We start from the raw sequence: 13,189 nt of genomic DNA on the forward strand, positions 1-13,189 counted from the left end.
CTCTTTTACCCCAAGGACTATACACAGGACACGCGGTCACCCCCTAAGGTTAGAGGAGAGGAAATTTCACAACCAGCAAAGGAAGGGGTTCTTTACAGTAAGAGCAGTCAAGATATGGAATTCATTGTCAGGGAAGGTTGTGATGGCAGATTCAATAGATATGTTTAAGAAAGGGTTAGACAAATTTTTAGCGGAAAAGTGTATCCAGGGATACGACCGTTAATTAAAATGAAGGATAGTAGTGGATATAGGGTAAACATAGGACTGCAATATTGAGTCTGGGGGGATTTTTTTTACAATTGAAACAGATTGGTGGTTGCTTACTCTGGATCAATTTCAAATATAAGTGCAGGATCACAGGAGATCCAAAATAGGGTGAACTTGATGGACTGGTGTCTTTTTTTAACCTCATCAACTATGTTACTATGTTACCTTTATTCTCCAATGAGCTGCACATCCAAATCAAGGTATTTTCCTCCCTATAAGAGTTTTCAGCGATGCATTATTCCATAACTCCTAACTCGCGTATTCAATTTAGAAGCTCTCCCGCAGTTCTCCCCGTCCTCCTCCTCTCCCACGGAAGCACCGATGAAGCATTGTTTCACCCACTGCGAAGAATAGTTTTAAGAAGCAATAACAGTGATGCAATTGCCCAAGGGAACGCAAACTTGTCATGTTGCATTAGATAATGCCTGGTCCATAACTTTTAAATGAATGACTCTATTTAAAAACGACATAAATATTTATAGATTTCGCATGTAAGAACGTGTTCAGAGACGGGTTCAGAGAGCTGGAATATATTCAATCTCTACCTCCATCTCAGTCTAATTGAATGGTGTAAATTAGGTAGTGTACATTCCGTGGACGTCAGGAATACTGAGCTTTAAGAAAATCTAATACTATGGAAGTTATTGCAACGCTGACGTGTAACTTTAGTTTAAATTATTTGAATGAATTTGTAAAAATGTCTAAGATTTTAGACATTTCATATATACTTCTTGGGGGTACATAGAGAATTACAACCCCCCAACATCACATGACCACTGGATAATCAATGACTTAAAAAAAAGACTAAATAAGCATAGAAAATATCACTGAAAATGCAAAATAAGAAAAGTAATGCATATACGCACAAAATAAAAACATATTGGGCCTAAGGAGAGCAAAGCATAAAATAAGAGTAACTTTGCACCTGGACAAAACCATGTTGCATTGGGGGGGGGGTTTGCCTAGGAGAAAACCTACTCCTTTTTTTTTATTTACTTTCCGCAATGATTCAGGCTACATGCATCTAGTTAGATGTCCTACTGACAGTCTGCAGGTAAAGCCTGCAGGCCGGGTTACACACATGTATAGCAGTGCACCTAGGTTAAGGTGTAAGACATGTGTAATAAGGTAAAAGTATAAAGTGTGATTTAACTTACATGCTTTGACTATGGTTTGAAAGTGTCTTCTTCCACAGCTAACAGCAAAGCTGACAGGGTATGTCTGCAGTGAAGAGGAATTACAGAGCACCTGAAGAGAACTTTCTTTTTAAAGGCAAGATGGGAGTGCCACCGTCATCAAGCTAAGGCTGTGGGAGGAGTCTCAAGTATAAAAACCTGTTCTGTGCGATGCTACCCACGCCAAACAGTGGCCGGTGACCAGACAAGAAAAGTATGTCCAGTCAGTGTTAGGTTACCTAGTGTTATCCTAACGGAAAGTGTATGCGGTGTTATTGTGATGGAACAATAAAGCATTGTTTTCATCTAGAAGTTGTCCGTGTCACAATATATTGACAGCAATATTCATATTCAAAAACCAAAAAGAGCAAAGTGCCTTTATTTATTTATTGATGTAGAATAAGATTTTTTTTATGAGAATTACATTCAGCGAAAGTAAAACAAATAGGTCAGATAGTGCACTATAATGGTTACACACTGACAACAGTGGTACTATGGAGTTATTTATTATTAAAGAATAGCTACAAATACTTAAACAATCGGTGGAGAGTCTGCAAATCAGGAACACTTAATAACAACTGTGGGTAACATTGTGTCATTTATAAATCTATAACAAGCAGTTATCGCTGTGATTAACTGCTCAGCAGGCCGGTCTCTCTGTATATGTGCAATGGGTGAGCCGTTTTGACAACATAAAAATCTACTGTATTCTAACCAGTGATTTATATACTATGAGCCCCCAGAGTACATCATTGAGTTATTGCCCGCTCCTCAGAGCACTGGTTTGGGAGTATGATGAATTACAAAGGTGAACCTGTACACAGAGACTATGCCAGTGAAGATTCAGCTAAAAGTTTTACTGCTTAACATACTGAGCTGGATTGATCTTCGGACATAAGTCCCGTTGACGTGTATGCATGACACGACATGTGTTTGTAAGTAAGAGAAATGCATTTTATGTACAGTTTGAGTTGAGAACATCCTGATTTATGTATTTCATGTGAAAATAAAAAAATAAAAAAATGTGTTTTTTTTCCATTAATGATGATAGTATTACAGGTGACATTAATAGTTGTTTTTTTCTGTGTGTTCTATTAGGACTTTATATTCCCCATATGTATTGGATGTATCCCGCAGTGTATTGTCTGTTAGCGCACAGCGTACTTATACTCGTATTCATCAACAGACGTTTCTTCAGATCCGCTTGTAGATGGATACGGACGTGCGTGCGCCCGTTTTACGGACGCTTTAACAAAAACACAATTTACGTTTGTTGTGCGTGCCTTAATGGACCAGGTCCTTTGTGTGCTATTGCATACACAAACACAGAACGTACAGACTAAGAGACAAAATACACACAATTTTTTTTTTATACCCACATATTTGTAATTACACCCTCCAATGGTTCCATAACATTGTATAAAACACACACAATGATGCACAAGCATAAACACGAATCTGTACAATAATACAATATATATATTATAGTATACACCAGGGATGGGCAACCTGATACACTGCAAAGGCCACATGGGCAGCCCTCATACTTGCCAACTTTTCCTCGTTGGCTTCAGGGAGATCCCAGCGGAGGTGGGCGTGTGGGGCGGGGCTTGACTAATCATTTTGGCACCACCCCCTAACCGATTGTCACAATTTTGGCCAATTACAGCAGGGGGCGGGGCTAAGATGGCACAATATTTGCATCATTAAGCCCTGCCCACCACCACTTATCTATTGCTGGGGCGAGAACTGGGAGGTCTCCCAGAAATGCAGGAGTCTCCCGGACACTCCAGGAGATTAGGCAACTATGCGTTAAGGAAAAGCAGCTAATGAATCTCTAGAGACTGAAGTGTCTTTTATATTTCTGTCTCCATTACTGAAGTCATGTTGTCTTACCTGTCAGTCTTTGATTAAATCTTGGTCTCCATGAAAATGGCCACCTCCATAGGCATCAATACATGGACATAGGACACAATTTCTGAACTGTGTCATCATGGCACAGATGGCGAAGCCAACCACGTCTTGTACTGGCTCAGCATCAGGGAGAATGCCAGACTCTTCAGGAAGTGAGGGAGATCACCCCTAGTTCAGGGAGTCTCCCTGACATTCAGGGAGAGTTGGCAAGTATGCTCTACCCTTTAAAAGGGCCACACCTTATCATTAATCTCAGTAATAAGTTCAAACAATAAATTTAATCAGAGAACTAGACCCCTACTAGTAATAACATATCGGTCAGCATTTAAAACAAGTGTTACAGGCTATAAAACCCCCGAATCTGACAATAAAGCAGGAAGGAGCTGGGGGCCGCATGTTTAGGATTGGGGAGCCACATGCGCCCCTAAAGCCACTTGTTCTCTTCACTGGTATACGCACAATTAGATGTGTGCACACAAGCCCACCTGACACACATCTACAGTGTAGCAGCCAAGTTTGCACACAGACATACGGTTCTCAATTGCACACATGAGCATAAACACACACGCAGGAATACATACGTGTGCACCCACACTCAAGGCCAGTCACGATTCGTCACATTACTTTTAACACTTTAATTAGAAATATTACACTGGGCAACAATACAGTCACTTCAGTTAGTTGCTCTACATCTGAAAAGCAAATCGTCATGTTTAATATGTCCAGAATGACAAAAAATAAAATAAGAAATAAAAGTAACCAGTGGTCTAATCACAATACACTCGGTTTGGTTTACAGTTGGTTGATTTAAGATCAAAACGCTTCATTTATTTGCTTTAAACTTTGAATTGCTTGTGCCAAGTATGATTTATCGGTAAACATAGAATTCTGACCATTTATTACACTTGAAGTCTATGGATGAACACGATAATAAATTTTAAGGCATGATAGTATTTACAACATAAATTTACATCCTCGCCATAACAGGATTATTACAGCCGGTTTATTTATTTTTAATACAGAAGGAAAAACTCTTCGGAAAATGAAACGGTATTCCTGAAATCATGTTCTCTTTAAGATTACAGTCTGGACACTGTATATACTATCTATTACATGCTGGTTACATTATTTACGTGGACCTCTAACGTGGCCCTTTAGGTGATCTATTCAAAATGGAGGTAGACATTTTGTGGGCTGAACAAAGATTGGCGCCACCTACTGGAAAGAGGCGTGGTCTGTGTGAAATGGAGGTGTGGCCTAATTTTTCCTAATATGTTTTCATTATTGACATCGATAAGATACAAGGTACTTTTTAATAAACGTCTATAATATCATCATCATCATCATCATCACCATTTATTTATATAGCGCCACTAACTCCACAGCGCTGTACAGAGAACTCACTCACATCAGTCCCTTCCCCATTGGAGCTTACAGTCTAAATTCCCTAACATACACACATACACACACACACACACACACACACACAGACTAGGGTCAATCTGTTAGCAGCCAATTAACCTACTAGTATATTTTTGGAGTGTGGGAGGAAACCGGAGCACCCGGAGGAAACCCACACAAACACGGGGAGAACATACAAACTCCACACAGATAAGGCCATGGTCGGGAATTGAACTCATGACCCCAGTGCTGTAAAGCAGAAGTGGTAACCACTGAGCCACCGTGCAAATAATAATACAATATATATTATATATAATATAATATATATTTTCTAAAGTACATTAGATACTATACAGTATATATGTATCGTATTCTAATATAGTGTACAACAGGAACGGAGCACAGCATTGCCACTCCTTGGTTGCAAGAATTACAAATGTAGTTGTATTATTTTAACTTGCATCATTTGACATGGGGGGATTCCAGGCACTTGTAATCCCCCCTCCAACTACATTTGTCTGTGGTATTTTTAATTTTGCATAGAACACTTGTCTCTGACCACAATGAAAACCATCATCAGTTTATTTGACAGACCACTAGTACAGGGAAGGCAATGCTCTAGAACATGCTACATTTAGTTTATTTGGCTTGGGTTGTAGTTTTAAATTTGATACAGACAAACTGTCGTGGTAAAAAATCATGGCACTGTACTGTATTACCTCCACCCAATGGATACAGTACATACTTGTGTATTAGGGCATGTGCGGATGACTTTACGAAACACTGGATCTTATTTTCAGTCTGTATCAAGGTTCACCTGCACACAAGGCACAGTGACACTTAATGTAGAGAAACGGTTTTAGAACTGCCCCTTGTCTGAGACCAGAGGTCTGGTGGCATGTGAGTTGTATAATGGGGGAAGCCCAGTGTTAGACCGGTTAGGGTTATTCACTGTAATCGGCTAAGAGATTGTATGGTATCTGGCAAAGAGTCATACGTGAGTCAAATGTCATCTCCAGGACTTTGGATCCCAGGCGGTGGGTCTAGTGAACCTCTCCACCAGCAATCAAGTCCACAGCATAATATATGGAGCCGTCTCCGTTGATTGTAAAGAAAGTCCAGTATGTTTTTGCAAATTACTTTTAACCTTGTGGAAAGCAGTTGTTTATGGCGGATATTTACAAAATCAAGTGAATGTCAAACAGAATGAAAACAGATGAGAATTATAATAAACACTTTAGTTCGGAATGTGGGAATAGGAACAAATGATTGGGAAACAAGAAAATCAAGTAAAAAGAAGAAAAAAAGAGCAATTGCAATCGACAAATTGCTAAACCCGAGGTTTATTTTGATTTTTAAGAGCCGTGTCCCCCTGCTGGACTGCCATGAGGAACATTTCCTATACAAGGCAAAGCAGAAACCCTGTGTCTGCCACAATCTGTCAGCTCTGTTGTGTTAATGCGCTGATTGTTGGAAGAAAAGAAAATTAAACCGTGGGATTCCCCGTTCCCCACGCTGAGATCTCGGCTACATTACCCCGGGGAGCTATAATAGAACCAAATAAATCCAACCTAATTAATGAAGCACACATAAAATTTTTCCTTAAAGCCTTTTCTTTTTGATTGCAAAACTCTGTTATTCCTGAACATGCTACATTTATTATACTGGTGTCCTATCATTGCTTCTGACATAGGAGAACAAATCTTACTATAATTTAGTATCCTCATGACATTGGAGGTCTAAAAATGTGGAGCCCTTGGTTGGACAGTGTTTGGCATAGTGTACATAGTTCTTGTATGGAATACTGTGTATCTGTATATAGTCATTGTATTATGTACCCTTTTCCTTCCCTTGTAATTGGGTTTCTCAGTTGGGGGCCTATGTATTAACAATTTTTTCATATAAAATCCCTGAAAACATCAATTTTCGGGGATTTAAGTATAGTTTAAATTTATGGCGCACATTACCATAATTTAAAGTTTTCACCTCTGTCAGCTCTGCTCCTAAAGCAGAGCTGGACAGCACATGTGTAGAAGGAATAGGGATCACGTGATCCCTTCTTGTCACATGACTGAAGTTTGTTTGCCAGTGCCGTTTGCACTGCAGCTATAGAACGATAGAAGACAGAAGGGTGCTCTGTGCGCATGCCGGAGGTTTTCGTTCGTGCGCATGTGCACAGGGATCGAAATCAGGATCGCAAGAGGAGAAGAGGAGAAGAGGCAGTGTAAAGTAAGTGTTACACGTCACTTAAACAGACGTTTTTCGCAACGGCTGTTCCAGGGGAAGTATTTGGATAAATATGAAAGATAGTTCAATCCTTATCTATGCGATGAGGATTGAAAACTATCTTCATATTATTCGATGCTACATAAGTATGTCCCTTGGTGACAGCCTCATATGGGCAGGCAATGGTATGAAAAACAGACTTAGAGAAGGGATCTGCAAGTCTACTGACTTAGGGGCTTGGAGATATTGTAGATATCTCCAGTGTTCATTACAGTTTCGTTCGCAACTGCCTGCGAAATAGGGCAAAAAGCAGAATTTTTCGGAGCTAGACTTTGGTCACTAATCTGAAGGTGTCTTTAGCAGCTCTTACCTATAGTTAGAGCCTAGCGGAAGAGGCACGCCTACACGCCTTGATGGAGGTAATTGTTATGCGAGAATGCGCAGTGAACAGGCTGATGCAGAACCGGAAGCGACAGCTATCACTTATCGGCAACGCGGGTACCGGCACAGACAAAAGGATAACTAGATCCAATAAAAGGAGCGGAGAGCCACACGGTAATCAACGTGGGGAAATAATGAAAAATTATAAGCAGAACCTATGAAAGGGTCCTGTCACCAGGTCTTCTGGTCTTAGGTTTATCCTTTACAATATAGTCTTGTGTACTAGGTAGTTAGTAAAACGATGGGGCACCCCCTGATCTGGAGAAAGCACGAGAGCTGAGAAGTATAGAGAATGCATCCCAGTCTGGGAGGATGACTGCTTTCCCGGGAGTCTGGGAGGACTCCCCGAAAATCAGGAGCATCCCGGAAATTCCGGGAGAGTAGGCAAGTATGATGTAAGCACATAACTTTAAAATTTAAAAAGGGAAAATCAGAACAAAATAAGCCTCACCTCTGATCCACCCAGACTCCACCCCTGATCCACCCAGACTCCACCCCTGGTCCACCCAAACATGACAGCTTTTCAACCGACCATGTCCACTTTTGCTGTGAAGCCCCACCCCTTCTGAGGATGTCAAATCGGGACAGTTAGGGGGGGGATTTCAGCATTGGGCAACTTGTAGCAGGCCTGCGTCTATGGCACTACAAGTACCAGCATGCTGGCAAGCATGTTGGGCTTTGTAGTTCCAGAAACAGCTGACCAGCCATGAGCCTCTGCGTGCACCAAGAAGTAGCGTGAAAGTGACACAGACACGTTTAATCTCAATATGAGTGTGACAACGGGGAATTCTGATATGCAAAATATTTGTCCATTTTATAGGACCTGAGTCATTAAGGAAAGTAATGCAACGAAAAAATAGTACATTTATTTTTCCTGGACAAAACCATGTTACAATGCAAAGGGTGCAAATTAGTTTATTTTTTTGCACATAAGGAAAATACTTTTTCATGAAGCACACACATACTTGATAGCTTTATTTTTACACTGAAAATTAAAGTTGATCTAGGACAACTATAAATCTGTCCTCACATTTTAATTTTCCTCCCTCTCCAATGCAGCATGGTTTTACCAAGGTGTAAAGTTACTCATGTTTTCCCTTTACTTTCCTTAAGGAATCAGGTCCATAGAGAATACAAAAACCTCTGCTGGATAAATTGTGGTCAAACTACTAAGCATTGACAAAGCCCAATTTTGAATGAAACTGAAGAAGCACCTTTGCTTTGTAATGTAATCCCCTTCTCATATATTATTTATCGGATCAATTACTATTATGTAATTTCTATGGGTCATTAATAGCCGGTATACATCAGCCGGTTGTCGAATATATTTGGCTATTTGTCCTTCCAGGCAATCAGATCTACAGGGGGTGTTTGATCAACTTAAAAACATAATACGTAGGTTAATGTGCTCAGTACTGTAAATCAGCGGATGAAGTGGAAATTACGGAGCAGAGAAAAGGGAACCGGGGTCCACAGCTCACTAGTTCCGCCCAATATCGGTGACTTGCTGAATGCACCGACTGATACATTTACCCCCTGATGTCCTAAAAAACACATCACAAATTGCTCTTTACACAGGTATTATACACATGCGTTTCTACACAGATTAGCATTGCTTATGTATTGTAATAGTATAAAGAGATATTAGTTAGAATAACATATGAAACGTTAACCATATAATAAATATCAGCACTTACGTTATATACATTTCTGAGCAAAAATTACCGAATAAACAATGTGTTCTGAAGTCAGATCATGACGATAATAAAATTATTATCTTAACAACCGCACTGTCTAACAGCTTAACTGAAATTTTAGTTAGTGGCGTCCTAAAATGTACTTGTATGTTGCAATACACAGTTCCCCAGCATTGATCGGTATCTCTGGAGACTGACCAGTAATAGAACAGTACAGGCAGCAGACATCGAATTTACTAGAGCTGCATTTCCTCTACGCTTGTAGGTAAGTCTGTTTATTCTGTCTTTATCTCTCATTGCTACACAGTATGTATAAAAAAATTATTACAAGGGGCTATACAGCAAGTAATTATACTTGTGCAATACAATGTTTCATGATTCTTACACTAGTGCTAGAAATCCACGGAGCTTCAAGTGCTGAGCTACAGAGCTTACACTCAGTTTATTTAAATAAACTGCAATATAATAATTTATCAAAGACAGATGGGCTAGATTTACTCAACTGCGGATTTGGAAAAGTGGAGATGTTGCCCATAGCAACCAATCAGATTCTAGTTTTCATTTATTTTGTGCATTCTACAAACTAGCTAAACTGCTAGAATCTGATTGGTTGCTATAGGCAACATCTCCACTTTTTCAAACCCGCAGTTTAGTAAATATACCCCACAGTCTTGTGACCACAGAAAGATATGAGTAGAACGGCAGTGTGTGCTATTATATGATATTCAGTACAGGTAATGACAGTGGTGCTAAGGGAATAATCCTAAATCACGGACGAAGTCCAGTAGTAGGAGAATAATACACTTATGCTTTCTTATGCTAATAGTAGTCCAGTATAATAACAATCATTGCTCTCTGAACAGCCAATACAGTCAGCAAGTTAACAGAACAAAATGTAACAAGATGATTTTGATGAATGGAACACTGAAGGATCTCTGTTCCTGTTATTAATTTAGCCCCCAGTCTGAAAGTTCTCATTGGGGTTTAAAAAGTCAAAACTATCGACCCCTTCAGTAGAGGAGTAATGTAAATAAGACTTAAATATTAAAGAGGTATAACTTTTTGACTTTAAATATTAAAGTCAACTTCCCGCTGTATCAGGAGCATCACTCACTTAATGAGGTACCGACCTACTCCGAAATACTCTAGTACTGAGGGAGTATTACAATGAAGAGAGTAGGGTCACACCGAGTATCAGCATGCCTCCGGCTTGCAAAGCTTGCTGGGATTTGTAGTTCTGTAAGAGCTACGGAGACACAGGTTGTCTACCTCTGAACTAGAGTTGAAGCAAAGTATACTAACAAGTTCTAAACCAAGGGGTCTATTTGACAATCAATGTGCAAATCTCAGTGATGTATAATGAAATATCGCAGTAATTTACTATGCGTGAAATTCCCTCTCCTCCACAAAGTCTTTTTACTATTTACCAGCAGCCAAAGAGGCGGCTAAATGCAAGGTAATGACATTTTTGCAGCTTAACAAAATGGAAAACTTTGCTGTCCCCATGTTGATATACGGGGTCTGCATTAAACACCTGCTAAATGGGTTCTAGCAGGAAGAATCTATGGGGTATATTTACTAAACTGCGGGTTTGAAAATGTGGTGATGTTGCCTATAGCAACCAATCAGATTCCAGCTGTCATTTATTCAGTGCATTCTACAAAATGACAGCTAGAATCCGATTGGTTGCTATAGGCAACATCTCCACTTTTTCAAACCCGCAGTTTAGTAAATATACCCCTATGACTTTTGCGTCAAACTCTTTGCAAATTATGCGGTGGACAATCTACAGAGAAAACGTAAGTTTTCTCCGTATTTATGGCTGATTGAGGCTGAGTAAAGAGACCCACAAATCTCTAACTAATGTCTAATCTATGTTCAACCACTGAGCACTGTATCACTTAATGTAACCATTGACCAGCATATCTCAGCGTTGTATATTTAGTAAAATTTGCAGCAGGACAAATAGAAAAATAGAGCAGAAACTTAAATATGAGCTATTTCTTTACTTCAACGTTCTACAGGAAGTGTAAAAAGAAACATTAATTTGTCACAGCAATAATAATCAAAAGTTTCCCAGAACAAATGAATTGGAGGTAACCACAAATCAGTGGTCAGTGAACAGGGGTATATTACCCCAAATGGGTTAGAAATTAAATTCCTGGGGTAATGCTGCCAATTCACATGCTGTCAGTTGGATTATAGACCCCTTTAAATGTGAAATTGCTGTTGTACCAGAAGAGCCTCAAGGGTTGGCAGATGCACTTCTTGAGCTTCCATGTAATAATGAAGCACGTATTGCATTTGAAATCAAAGCAGATCTGTCATATTTTTGGATGTCAACAGCTGCAAAGGCATCAAAATTGCACATGAGGAGGCAGTCAAAAAGTTGCTGCCTTTTGCAACAACCTACCTTTGCAAACAAGGATTTTCCACTCTAACGAACATAAAAACAAAGCAGAGAAATCAATTGGACGCTGAAGACTGTATCCAAATTGCTCTGACATCAAAATGCCCCAATATTGATGCTCTCGTATCAAAAATGAAGCAACATCATTTCTCCAAAACCTGAGGTTTTGAAGTTGAAGCTTTCAAAGAAATTTTGAATAGATTCAGTACAATTTTGAATTCCAATAATTAACAATATATGATTTCCTTCCTTTCAAATCAAGGGGGTAACGTCGGCGTATCTAAATATCTTGACTCTTGAACGTTAAGCTCTTGCTTGAGAATGATGCAGATGACAAGAAGTGAACAGTAAATAAGACTGAAGACACAACATTATATACTAGAAAGAGCAGATCGGTAAATCTCTACACTGTGTACTGTATAATGCACATACTGAATGACACACAAGGAGGAACAGAGAATGTTCCTGTTAGAAATTATTTGCAAGCACAGAATTCTCTTAACAACTACAGATATCCTGGCCAAGGGACATACATAAATATTAGTATGTTGTAGGGACAATATTTGAACATAAGTTATGTTTATTGGTAAATAGAACAGCAATGTTTTCTGCTGATCAGGTTAGTAACACTGAGAGGTTATAAACTAAACATCTGCAAGTTACTAGTAAAACAAGTTAAAGGACACACTTTTTTCAACATAGGAATAAAGAGTTTTGGTATTGATACATTTATGGGTTGATTTCTTTCCGTGTGTACAGAAAAATAAAATCTATTTCACCCTTGATGACGGGATACACCGGATCTACGGATGGACAACAAAATGCACAATTCACTGCCAGGAAGCCAGGGAAGAGGAGCGCAAAATGGGATGAAAATGATCTTTACAGGTTACACCTAAGTACCTGACATTTGAGATTTGTCCAATCATTCACTGATCACTATCTGAAGGTGAATGAAGTTAAGAGTGATTGGGAAAAAGTTTTATTTTGTCATTTGTTCAGACATATTGGGACTTCTGGCTTCATAGATGCAAAAGCTACTAATTATGTGAATACAATAATGGAACATTAACTGTAAATTGGCATAAAACATATGGCTTGTCTTGTCAACACATCAGCAGAAGACACTTGAATATTTATTTATAGAGGTCTTTTATTTATCCTCTTGGATGTGCCCTCTTCAGCTTTGACCAGACCCACTGCTCTAACAATGCGTTGCAAAGTGGCTTATTTTCAAGCATAGTAATGATACCCACTAACATCCAAATCTGCTCTGTGGATACCTTTCATTCAATTCAGATAGCGGAACAGAGCTTACCCCATACCCTGGGGTATCAATAACAAACCTCTCTGCCTGTTAATACAAAATATTTACTAAAATGCAGGAAAAGTAAATAGAGAAATCAATTTACGTGGTAAATATTGCAGGAGAGCATGTGCAATAAATTAATGTTGTATGAAGGTTGACAACACCTTTAAGACATTCTCAATAAAAAAAATAAATTACCAGACTGTTAGCTAGAAAATAAACATTTTGCTGGTGGTCCCTGGTATTCATTAAACTCAGTATCACTTCTATGATCTGTTCCAATCAGCCAATGGAAATTGTGTACTGGATTTCAGAGCTGAATTGGTGCATCGGTGTATTGTTTATTAAA

General features: G+C 39.1%; 1 protein-coding gene across 2 annotated transcripts in view; it reads right to left on the reverse strand.

Moving 5' to 3' along the window:
- The window catches only part of CRHR2 (corticotropin releasing hormone receptor 2), a 242,740-nt gene that overhangs the window by 93,006 nt on the left and 136,545 nt on the right, over window positions 1-13,189 (reverse strand). The gene's annotated exons all lie outside the window — the stretch shown is intronic.

This window comes from Mixophyes fleayi, chromosome 5 (assembly GCF_038048845.1).
Source record: "Mixophyes fleayi isolate aMixFle1 chromosome 5, aMixFle1.hap1, whole genome shotgun sequence".
NCBI classification, from domain to species: domain Eukaryota; kingdom Metazoa; phylum Chordata; class Amphibia; order Anura; family Limnodynastidae; genus Mixophyes; species Mixophyes fleayi.